Consider the following 12,979-nt stretch of genomic DNA (forward strand, 5'->3'; position numbering starts at 1 on the left):
CTATCCTGGAGAATGTTCCATAAGCACTTGATAAGAAACTGTTAGTCTGTTGTTTTCGGATGGAATGTCCTATAAATATCAATTAAGTCCATCTTGTTTAATGTGTCATTTAAAGCTTCTGTTTCCTTATTTATTTTCATTTTGGATGATCTGTCCATTGGTGAAAGTGGGGTTTTAAAGTCCCCTACTCTGATTGTGTTACTGTCGATTTCCCCTTTATGGCTGTTACCATTTGCCTTATGTATTGAGGTGCTCCTATGTTGGGTGCATAAATATTTACAATTGTTATATCTTCTTGGATTGACCCCTTGATCATTATGTAGGGTCCTTCTTTGTGTCTTGTAATAGGCTTTATTGTAAAGTCTATTTTGTCTGATATGAGAATTGCTACTCCAGCTTTCTTTTGATTTCCATTTGCATGGAATATCTTTTTCCATCCCCTCACTTTCAGTCTGTATGTGTCTCTAGGTCTGAAGTGGGTCTCTTTTAGACAGCAGATATACGGGTCTTGTTTTTGTATCCATTCAGCCAGTCTATGTCTTTTGGTTGGAGCCAGTCTATGTCTTTTGGTTAATCCATTTACATTTAGGGTAATTATCAATATGTCAGTTCCTATTACCATTTTCTTAATTATTTTGGGTTTGTTATTGTAGGTCTTTTCCTTCTCTTGTGTTTCCTGCCTAGAGAAGTTCCTTTAGCATTTGTTGTAAAGCTGGTGTGGTGGTGCTTCATTCTCTTAGCTTTTGCTTGTCTGTAAAGGTTTTAATTTCTCCATCGAATCTGAATGAGAGCCTTGCTGGGTAGAGTAATCTTGGTTGTAGGTTTTTCCCTTTCATCACTTTAAATATGCCCTGCCACTCCCTTCTGGCTTGCAGAGTTTCTGCGGAAAGATCAGCTGTTAACCTTATGGGGATCCCCTTGTATGTTATTTGTTGCTTTTCCCTTGCTGTTTTTAATATTTTTTCTTTGTATTTAAATTTTGATAGTTTGATTAATATGTGTCTTGGCATGTTTCTCCTTGGATTTATCCTGTATGGGACTCTCTACACTTCCTGGACTTGATTGACTATTTCCTTTCCCATATTAGAGACGTTTTCAACTATAATCTCTTCAAATATTTTCTCAGTCCCTTTCTTTTTCTCGTCTTCTTCTGGGACCCTTATAATTCAAATGTTGGTGTGTTTAATGTTGTCCCAGAGTTCTCTGATACTGTCCTCAATTCTTTTCATTCTTTTTTCGTTATTCTGCTCTGCGGTAGTTATTTCCCCTATTTTTTCTTCCAGGTCACTTATCCGTTCTTTCACTCAGTTATTGTGCTATTGATTCTAGAGAATTTTAAATTTCATTTATTGTGTTGTTCAGCATTGTTTGTTTGCTCTTTAGTAGTTTCTAGGTTCTTGTTAAACGTTTCTTGTATTTTCTCCATTCTAGTTCCAAGATTTTGGGTCATCTTTACTATCATTACTCTGAATTCTTTTTCAGGTAGACTGCCTATTTCCTCTTCATTTGTTTGGTCTGGTGGGTTTTTACCTTGCTCCTTCATCTGATGTGTATTTCTCTGTCTTCTCATTTTGTTTAACTTACTGTGTTTGGGATCTACTTCTTGCAGGCTGCAGGATTATAGTTCTTGTTGTTTTTGGTGTCTGCACCCAGTGGGTGAGATTGGTTCAGTGGCTTGTGTAGGCTTCCTGGTGGAAGTGACTGGTGCCTGTGTTCTGGTGGGCGGGGCTGGATCTTGTTTTTCTTGTGGGCAGGACCGCGTCCTGTTGTGTTTTGGCGTGTCTGTGAACTCAGTATGATTTTAGGCAGCCTCTCTGCTAATGGGTGGGGTTGTGTTCCTGTCTTGTTAGTTGTTTGGCATGGGGCGTCCAGCACTGGAGCTTTGTAGCTGTTGGGTGGAGCTGGATCTTAGCGTTGAGGCGGAGATCTCTGTGAGAGCTCTCGCTGATTGATCTTACGTGGGGCCAGGAGGTCTCTGGTGGACCAATGTCCTGAACTCAGCTCTCCCACCTCAGAGGCTCAGGCCTGACACCAGGCCAGAGCACCAAGACCCTGTCAGGTACACAGCTCAGAAGAAAAGGAAGAAAGAAAGAAAGAAAAATAAATTTAAAAAAATAATAATTATTATTATATTAAAAAATAATAATAATTAAAAAAAGAAGAGAGCAACCAAACCAATAAGCAAATCCACTAATGATAACAAGTGCTAAAAACTATGCTAAGATCAACATAATAATCAGAAACAAATCAGTCGCAGATAGCAAACCCCAAGTGTACAGTTGGTCCCAAAGTCTACCGCTCAATTTTTGGATGATTCATTGTCTATTCAGGTATTCCACAGATGCAGGGTACATCAAGTTGATTGTAGGGATTTAATCTGTGGCTTCTGAGGCTGCTGGGAGAAATTTTCCTTTCTCTTCTTTGTTCGCACAGCTCCTGGGGTTCAGCTTTGGATTTCACCCCGCCTCTGAGTATAGGTCGCCCTCAGGCATCAGTTCCTGCCCAGACAGAACAGGGTTAAAGCAGCGGCTAATTAGGGGGCTCTGGCTCACTCAGGCTGGGTGGAGGGAGGGGTACGTAATGCGGGGCGAGCCTGCAGCGGCAGAGGCTGGTGTGACATTGCAATAGCGTGAGGCGTGCCATGTGTTCTCCCAGGGAAGTTGTCTCTGGATCATGGGACCCTGGCAGTGGCAGGCTGCACAGGCTCCTGGGGGTGTGTGGATGGTGACCTCTGCTTGCAAACAGGATTCTTGGTGGCTGCAGCAGCAATGTTAGTGTTTCATGCCCGTCCCTGGGGTCCAACCCGAGAGTTGCAGCTCGCGCCCATATCTGGAGCTTGTTTAGGCAGTGTTTTGCCTTCTGTGGGCAGACAGGGAAGGAATCCCCTCTCTTCGTGCACGCTGAAACAATGGTCTCTTGCCTCTTAGGCAAGTCCAGACTTTTCCCCAAACTGCCTCCCGTCTAGCTGTGGTGCACTAGCCCCCTTCAGGCTGTGTTTACGCAGCCAACCCCAGTCCTCTCCCTGGGATCTGACCTCCGAAGCCGCAGCCTCAGCTCCCAGCCCCCACCCGCCCTGGCGGGTGAGCAGACAAGCCTCTCATGCTGGTGAGTGCTGGTCGGCACCAATCTTCTGTGCGGGAATCTCTCTGCTTTGCTCTCTGCACCCCTATTGCTATGCTCTCCTTTGTGGCTCTGAAGCTTCCCCCTCACCATCTCCGCCAGTGAAGGCTCTTCCTAGTGTGTGGAAACTTTTCCTCCTTCACAGCTCCCTCCCAGAGGTGCAGGTCTCTTCCCTATTCTTATTGTCTCTGTTTTTTTTCTTTTTTCATTTGCCCTACCCTGGTATGTGGGGATTTTCTTGCCTTTTGGGAAGTCTGAGGTCTTCTGCCAGTGTTCAGTAGGTGTTCTATAGGAGTTGTCCCACATGTAGATGTATTTTTGATGTATTTGTGGGGAGGAAGGTGATCTCCACATCTTACTCCTCCACTATCTTGAAGGTTTCCCCCTGAGTTTGGTGTTTGCGACGTCTGTCAAGACATGAAGGGCTTCCCTGGTGGCGCAGTGGTTGAGACTCTGCCTGCTAATGCGGGGGACATGGGTTCGAGCCCTGGTCTGGGAAGATCCCACATGCCGCGGGGCAACTAGGCCCGTGAGCCACAATTACTGAGCCTGCGCGTCTGGAGCCTGTGCTCCGCAACAAGAGAGGCCGTGATAATGAGAGGCCCGCGCACCGTGATGGAGAGTGGCCCCCACTTGCTGCAGCTAGAGAAAGCCCTCACACAGAAACGAAGACCCAACACAGCCATAAATAAATTTAAAAAAAAAAAAATTAAAAAAAAAATGACGTGAATAATGGTTGTCCAAGTATTGCCATTTCAGTAATTTACTTTAAAAATAAATATAGTTTTATGTTTTACATTAAGGATATGTTTCTAATAAACTCTCTTTTACTCCCATACACTCTGATTTATTCTTATTTTTTTTACTTTTTAAAAAAATATTTATTTATTTATTTGGTTGCACCAGGTCTTAGTTGTGGCTCGCCTGCTCCTTAGTTGCAGCACGTGGGCTCCTTAGTTGCAGCATGCAGTCTCCTTCATTGTAGCATGCGAACTCTTAGTTGTAGCATGCATGCGGGATCTAGTTCCCTGGCCAGGGATCGAACCCATGGTGCGGAGTCTTAACCACTGTGCCACCAGGGAAGTCCCCACTCTGATTTATTCTTGAGATAAATAGAAAGGGCTAGACTTCAAGCTAGTGAAGAATGTCTAGTTATGTGTCAGACATGGTCATCTGCTGTCCTGGGTATCTCACTGCAGACCTTCAGAATCCCTGCCTAGGAGACTAGCTCTTAGAATAAAACACTCACTCACCCCTAAATAAGTGATGGTATAGTGACTTAGAGAGGCTGCTGACAGCAAGAGAGGGGAGGAAAGAAGGGAGAGAAGAAAGTCCCCACCAGTGGGTGCTAGAAATATTCCTGAGTCTCACATTATATACCATTAGCTAAAACCCTCCCCTTCCATCCTGTAAGACTAATCAAAGCAGTTGGGGATACTATTCTAAAGAATATACAATGATCCTGTTGATGAGCCACATTTTACCTTTTTATTTTCAGAGTGAATTTCAAGGCAGTAATGGTACACAGCTCATTTAACTGTGGAATTCTCTTGCTACTGCTTTACTTTCTTTAGCTTGATTAACTTTTACTCTTTGTTATGGTTGGATTGTGTTTGTTGCAAAAAGATATGCTGAAGACCTAACCTCAAGTACTTCAGAATATGATCTAATTGGTAAATAGGGTCTTTACAGAAGTAATCAAGGAAAAATGAGACCATTAAGATGAGCCTAATTCAGTATGGCCAGTGTTTTTATAAAAAGTGGAAATTTGGACCCAGACACTCACAGAGAGAAGACAGCATGAAGAACTACAGGGAGAAGATGGCCATGTGACTGAAATGATGCATTCACAAGCCAAGAAATGCCAAGGATTGCCTGCAGACACCAGACGCTAGAAGAGGCAAGGAAGGATTCTCATGGCCCTGTTGACACCTTGATTTCAGACTTCTAGCCTCCAGACTGTGAACAGTAAGTTTCTGTTATCGTAAGCCATCTGTTATCTTTGGTACTTTGTTACAGCAGCCCTGAGAAACTAATACTTTCCAGTCTCACCCTAAATGCCACACCTCCTGGTAAATATTCCCTGACAACATTCCCCCAAATAATGTCCTCTAGGGCACCAAACTTATATGTGGCATGTAGTAGACAATCAATAAATGTGAATCAAATGAATGAATAAATTGTTTAAAAAATGGATAGTTGGTTAATTCTTAAAGAAGCTGGGAATCCTTGTGGAAAACATTTGTGTGTTAAGGCTTATCCCTACCAATCATTTCCAAGAAGTTAAGGACTGTAGCACTTGAAGTAAAATGTACAGCTCCATTAAATTAAACCATCATTTTAATAGTTACTTATCAGCTATATTTTAATTAAAACTAGAAGTAATTACATTGCTGTCATTCAGCCTGAAGCCTAATTTTAAGAGGAGGAATTTTGATGGGGATTGTTGCAAGTTTCACTCTAAAATATTTCAAAGAAATGAATCACAAAATGTGGCAAAGATGTTGCCTGAAAATAAAAAACGAAGATATTATTCATATTTTATGGTAGCATATCAAGTGGAATTTCTGGAAATTTTATTTGAGTATCAAGTCTTAAAGCTGGTTTTCTAAATCATAATCAAATAGCACTGTAGACCCACCAAGCCCTTCCAGAAAAATTATGAAATAGTCTCATACTGTGAAACCATACCAGAACTTGGATTTCCTCAAGACTGTTCCAATTTTCCTTATGAGGAACTGAGGAACAAAGAGCTTGAGAGATTTACTTAAGGGACAAGTCGACGGGAAACTCAGAGCCAGAGCATGAGTTCTTTCAATCCAAAGCAATCGTGTTTTCCATTTCAAGTTATTGCCTCTTCTAAGAGTGCAATGCCCTGTACACATCCTAATAATGTTTAGCTACCTTGTGTCCTAAACCCTCTACTACATGAGGCAAACCAGTTATCCCATTCTAAAGACATTAGGAAACAAATTTATTTTTGAGGGACCAAAAAGCACTCCTTAATTCCTGATATGTCTTGACAAAGTCCACTTGTCTCTGCCTCTGGCTGTCACTGTGGGCTAAGGTATCATTACTCCTCCACTGGATTTTAATACCAAACTTCTACTGACCTGCCTGCTCTCATTTTTGTCCCCAACTACAGCCACCCTCCACCCCAAGCCCACTGAGTTTTCACACAGCAGTTGGCGTTCTTTTAAAATCTAAGTTTCATCATGTGAATGTCCTGCTTAAACCTTTAAAATCCTTCCTATTATTTTTGAAATGATGATCAAAATCCTTAACCTGACTTCCAGACTGAATGATTCCTCACCCCTCCCCATACACACTCTAAACTTACCCTGCACAAATCTCCATTGATCCAGTCACAAGGGTTTCTGGATTTCTCAAAGTGGCAAGCTCCGTCTTGCTTCTTCAGAGTGTAGAAGAATTCCCTTCTACCTGAAATGATTTTTGTCACCTAATTTCTTCCTGTGCCTTCTTTACATAGTTAGCTTCCATTCATTTTTATATGGTCTTTTCTTAAATGCCATTTTTCCGAAAAGCTTTTCTTCCTCTTTGAAAACGTTGGTTAGGACTCATTTTCTTTCACAGTACTTATCACTCCCAATTATAATTATATTTGTATTGATACGATACTTGGAATCTGTTACTGCCACAAGACAGTCATCTCCCTGAGGGTAAGCACAAGGGCTCTTTTGTTCACCAATTAAACCACCTAACACCTTGCAAGTGCCAGACTCAGTAAGTATATTTTGAATCAACAAATGAAAGGGAAGACAGCATGAATTGGTGGTTTTCATATCAGCGTTCTCAACCATTGTTCTTGAAGGTCACTGCATGAGAATTTCCAGATATCTGTGTTGAAATACAGATTTCTAGGCCCGTGGATAGTCTACTGACTCAGACTCTCTACGCACAGGGCCTTATATCAAAGAAGTGATTCCAGTGTGCTGCTTAGTTTGTGGAATCACTCAGCTAAACAATGTTTCCAACAGTAACCATATGTGAAACTGTGTAAACTCCGAATTCAATCTCTTTACAGAAGAGGGAGTATGTATGTAATTACCCAAGCAACTTCTATAAATATATGAAGAATTACTAGGCTTGGTTTACATGATGTAAAAATGAATAATATAGAACTTATTTGCTTGGAGGAGATCACAAACTATTACATTAGATAGATTTATAATCAGATTACAATACATTAAAATGTATTTTTCAATACGTTGAGATGCAACATTAAGTCCAGATTAGAAAGTATGAAGGAAAAACTATGGGATGTTAAGACCCCAATTTGAATTGAGTCTTAAGAGATGAGTAGGAATAGAGGAAGGAGATTTCTGGAAGATAAAGTAACCAGAAGTTATGGAATCATGAAAGAGCATGGCTGCTTCAAAACACTGGGTCAGAATTCATGAGAGGCTAGTGTGTTAAGGGCATTTGTAAGCCAAACCAAAGAACTTAGATGAAAATTTTAATCAATACAGTAACATTTACAAAGACAATGACACTGCCTTTCAGGACTTTGTGATGAACAAACTGATCTCTTAGCTGATTTCACAAGCTTAGGTTTTATTTCCTGCCAACTATGAGACTGGGTGCCTTTGAATTGAAAAATATTATATTTGCCAACAAGAATATTTTTTATTACTATGTATACTAAAATGAAATCTTCAGTCTTCTAATTCTCTGTGTAAAATGTCATGTTGGAATTTAAACTGGTATTTAAAGACATCTTCCATCAACAGATGAATGGATAAAGAAGATGTGGCACATATATACAATGGAATATTACTCAGCCATAATAAGAAACAAAATTGAGTTATTTGTAGTGAGGTGGATGGACCTAGAGTCTGTCATACAGAGTGAAGTAAGTCAGAAAGGGAAAAACAAATACCGCATGCTAACACATATATAAGGAATCTAAGAAAAAAAAAAAAAAGGTCATGAAGAACCTAGTGGCAAGATGGGAATAAAGACACAGACCTACTAGAGAATGGACTTGACGACATGGGGAGGGGGAATGGTAAGCTGTGACAAAGTGAGAGAGTGGCACGGATATATATACACTTCCAAACGTAAAATAGATAGCTAGTGGGAAGCAGCCACATAGCTGCTCGGGAGATCAGCTCGGTGCTTTGTGACCACCTAGAGGGGTGGGATAGGGAGGGTGGGAGGGAGACACAAGAGGGAGGAGATTTGGTGATGTATGTATGTGTATAGCTGATTCACTTTGTTATAAAGCAGAAACTAACACACCATTGTAAAGCAATTATACTCCAATAAAGATGTTAAAAAAATAAATAAATAAAGACATCTATACATTTACCAATAATAAACTAACAAGAAGTACCTGATTAAAAAAAAAAGATATCTACACAAAAGTATGCCTTGTATTCTTCAAAATTATAATATATTTAATTTTATATGGACTGCTATCTAGCTATAGAAAATGCACATGTGGTATCGTTGATGTGGAAATGAATCACAATTGTTAACTGAAAAAGGTTCTGTAAACAACAGAATGGGCATTCTCTAATTCAATAGTTCTCAGCCCTAGCTATACTTTAAACCACCTAGAAAGCTTTCTAATTGATAGCTGGCACTCAGTATATGTACCTTGTGTTGATTTAGAGTTCCCTTATTAGTTTAAAAGACTAACAATAAATATTAAAATCTGTACTATGATAATCTGCTAACATCAGGGGAGAGAGAAAGACCGGAAAAAATTTATATTAACATTTTTTGAAACTTAAGCTCTAAAAGCACACTCCTTGTACATTCTCAACTGACTAAAAGAAATGCTTTAGTTACCTCCATGATAATGTCTAAATTTCTAGTTCTTCTCTTTTAGGGACAAATATTTGTGATTATTTTAAGTATTGTAAAGAAAATTATTTTGTACACCATATTTTGCTCTTGCCAAATTACATTAATTGTTGGACTAATCTCCAACATTCTTCTTTTTCTTTATAGTTTTCTGCACAAATGTCAGCATTTAGTATTACAATGAAAAATTTAAAAAGAGTATTGTCTGAACGAATTTGTTTCTGTGAGAACCCTGAAATTCAAGCCTGCCACACATTAGTGGTTCTGCCTTGATGTGATGTGTGAGCAAATTACTGTGTGCTGGATTAATATCCATCCCTGAAGAACAGTCTAGAGAAGCTTTCCTACTCAACTGAGCTGCATTCTAAAAAGGATTATAACTTATATTTAATCCTTTGAGCTTTATCTCTTTCCAAAATTGCAAGCAGTTTTCCTGTCTCTGACAGTGCTTGGGCATATTAATTAGAGCATTTAAAAACCATAGTTGTAATGAGAAACACATATTTCTTGGTGTAGAAAGAAAGCATGGAATGAGTTAGGAAGTTTATTTAAATCCTAAGTGATAATCAGTAGCTATATATTTCTATATACTTCAGCTCTTGATTTTCCTCTTCTGTCTAATGGGAATAATAAGTTTTGCCTTAATTCACAGAGTTACAGTAAGAATACAGGGTTCTACACATATACAGTTATATTAAATAATATGGTACCTTCAGTCCCAATTCACTTGATATCTGCTCATTCAGTAAATATTTTTTGAAGACATACGATGTGGGTATATTTAATGAATAAAATCTTGACTTCAAAGTCAAACCTTGCTACCTCTTCCTAGTTATATGACCTTTTGAAATTAATTTTCTCTCTCTGATTCTCAGTTTTCTCATCAGAAAAGTAGAAGGGGAATAACAATATGTGTCTCAGTAAATTATTGGGAGAATGTAATAGGACAACATGCATTAAAGACAGCATCAAATGGGAATTGAGTAATGACAGCATGTTAGGACGTTCAGGACAGAGTTAACTTAGCAGGACTGATCCTTAGAAGGGCTTGTTTGCAGAGCTGGCCCTTGGCTGGCTTCAGGAAATTTGGCTTTGAAATGTTCTGTAAACTGATCAAGTCTCTGTACTACTCTGTGTAGACTGTTTGTATAGGCAATGTGATTTATGGTGAACATCTGCTTTCCTTCTGGGAATATCGAATTTTGGTAGCTGTGGCTAGGCAGAGTGCCTATGTGACCAGCCCCTAATAAAACCTTGGACTCTGAGTCTCAAACAGACTTTCCTGTGCGGAAGTCGTGTACATTTCACTGGTGGAGGAAGGCGTGTGTTCTGTCGCCCCTTTGAGGAGTACATAGCAAACCTGTGGTGGGATTCATTCAGTCTCTGGGAGATGTGTCTTTTTCCCCTTGCTAATCCTGTTGTGTATTCGTTCTCTGTAGTATTTCACAGCCATGAGTATAATAGCCTTCGAGTCCCCTGAGTCCGTCTAGGAAATCACCAAATACGTGAGTGGCCTTGGGACTCCCAATCCAAGTAGTAGCAATGATGGAATTTGTTAAAACGACCTCCATTCACAGAAACATGACTAAAGCATTGTTTGGGGAAAAGAAAGAGGGAGAGGTGGGGTTGCTGCAGCCCTGATGCCTGGATGGCTTTGGAATCACCCATATGTGAAACAGAAGTTGAGCTGTGATCTGTTATAAGAGGTAAAATTAACCAACAAAATTGAAAAATGATAAATCTAATCCTAGCTCAGTGGATCCCTTGGTTTCTTTTTGCTGTGGTAGCTAAAGTGGCAAAAGATGAAACAAGAAAGAACAGAAAGGGCCCGAAATCCCCAAGATTATACTTTTTAAGGTGGGAAGGAGAAACTTACACTTTCTGAATGGCTACAGTGCCTTTATATTTACCGGAACTAAGTTAGTATTAATCTGACCCAGAATTATGATGAATAAATGCATGTTATAATTCCCACAGCAGCCAGGAAGAAAAAGAAACAGAAGAATTAAAATGATGTATTAGACGTCTATTTACTCATATATATATTAAATTATACATATATATATATATATCTACCTTGTGGGAGGTATCATTGAATATGATTGTTCCTCTAGGGTTTTGAAATAATGAAAATATTAATACAAAACTGAGTTATATGAATATAGACAATTCAAATTAGAATTCAAGTATAATATAAAAGAAATTATTTATTCAACAGTGTCTTCAAAGTTTACATCATGTTTAAACAAGATTTAAATTTATATCTATTTATAACATTCAATATTCTTATGAATTAAGAATATTGGAATTTCTATTTAAAAAATAAAATTGTAATTTTATGACTGGAAGAGACCTTAGCAACAAGTTCTTCGTTTATAAATAAGGACTGTCAGAGACTATGAGGACATCCATAATTTGCCAAAAATCAATTTGTCCCATTCCACTGCTTTTTCCAGAAAAATATGTACCTCTTGTTTCACAATAAACAGATCCCTTAAAAGTGTGTATATCTAATTTATTTTTGAAATATTTTAATAGTTTCATGAAGTTAATATTTCAGTATTAAAATTCTCCTTGCTTTAGGCTTTTTACCAAATGGTTAATCATATGCAAACACCTTCCCTACAGAAAATCCACTTTCAAATAATTTTGAAAAATTTTTATATTGAAAATAATAAAACTTTAATGTACTTGGTTTATAAAGTTCATATTTTATGAGTTAGAGTGAATAATCTATCTATATTTAGAACTAAGCAAATGTTAAACACTAGCTGCAATTCGTTAATAAATAACATTAATGCACAACAGAACCCAACAAATTATCTCCAACAACTTATAGCATTTTTCACCTTTAAGACTTTTTTGAGAACATTAATTAAATAAATCGCCCTTTTGCACTATAGCTACATGAGCATTCATGACTTGAAGTTCATGAAGCAGTATAATTTGGGGTGGGTGTGAGACGAACGGTATGTGTGAAGATGTCCTCGGGCTTGGACTCATAGTGAAACACTGTTCAGAATGTGACAATTTCCTTCCTTACAAATCATGCAATTTCCAGTGTCATCCTTCAGGTGGATGACACTGCTCAGTTGGATTATCACTCATGCAGCTTTCTGCCAAAAAAAGATTGGTTCCTGAGAGTTGTAAAGTTCAAGAGGCTGAACAAAATAGAAAGGAGGAAAAGAGGAGAAAAAAAAAAGTTTTAGAGTGTTTGTGAAGCCCTCTTCAGGCTGTTGGATGTACTGGGAGTGAGAATCATACTTTTGCTGCGCCTCAAGGTGAAAGAGGAGTTTCCGGTGATCACTAGAAAACGTGTGCACGGGTAAGCTGGAGTGCCTCTCAGCCACGCTCTGAGTACTAGTTCTTTAGCTTGTCTAGTCTTAATTTTTATTTTTAACAGTAAACAGAGATTGTTCAATTATATTTGTATCAAACAGGTTAACTAATAGAAGCCATGTTTGAAATCTTTAGAATCTGGTAACATTTCAAAATACCGCAGAGATAAAGCCATGCATAGAGAGAAACTTGTAGCTTTTAAATACTTACATTAGAAAATAAATAATCTTAAATCAGTAACCTAAAATTCTCTATTAAAAATGAGAATAAAATATAAAAATCACCAAAATCTGTGTAGTAGCCAAGTGAAAGAGAAAAAAGATAAGGGTAAAATTAAACACTAAGTTTTCCCAAGAGTTCTTTAAAACTTTGTATTCAAGTGCATGTGTTTCACTATGTAGTGTGTTACTGTGTGAGTACAATAATGTAAACCTCCTCTCCTACATACTGGATAAATGGAAAGGCATTGCTGAGAAAAAAACAAGTTAAGCCACAGCTACACTACTTGAATTTTATGCCCAGGGTCATGATTGGATCAAAATCCAAAGTTCTTATCTGCCACCAAGAACTTACTCTCTAAATTTAAAGACATTCCTGATTTCATTAGTTGAACGTATACTTGCCACTAGCCCAAGTTTTGATGAATATTATGAGCAACTCAAAGCTCGGCTTAACATTATGTTGATTT

The 12,979-nt window shown here is 38.5% G+C and overlaps 1 long non-coding RNA gene across 10 annotated transcripts in view; it reads right to left on the minus strand.

Moving 5' to 3' along the window:
• The window catches only part of LOC133102340 (uncharacterized), a 730,306-nt gene that overhangs the window by 124,112 nt on the left and 593,215 nt on the right, over positions 1–12,979 (minus strand). Inside the window, exon 7 of one of the 10 annotated variants that reach the window (XR_009702907.1) lies at positions 2,173–2,498. The exons of the other annotated variants lie outside the window; for them this stretch is intronic. This is a non-coding gene — a long non-coding RNA (uncharacterized LOC133102340). Of the gene's footprint in view, positions 1–2,172; positions 2,499–12,979 lie in introns of those variants that run through there. 10 annotated transcript variants of the gene reach the window in all.

The sequence above is a fragment of the Eubalaena glacialis genome, chromosome 12, assembly GCF_028564815.1.
Source record: "Eubalaena glacialis isolate mEubGla1 chromosome 12, mEubGla1.1.hap2.+ XY, whole genome shotgun sequence".
NCBI classification, from domain to species: Eukaryota; Metazoa; Chordata; class Mammalia; order Artiodactyla; family Balaenidae; genus Eubalaena; species Eubalaena glacialis.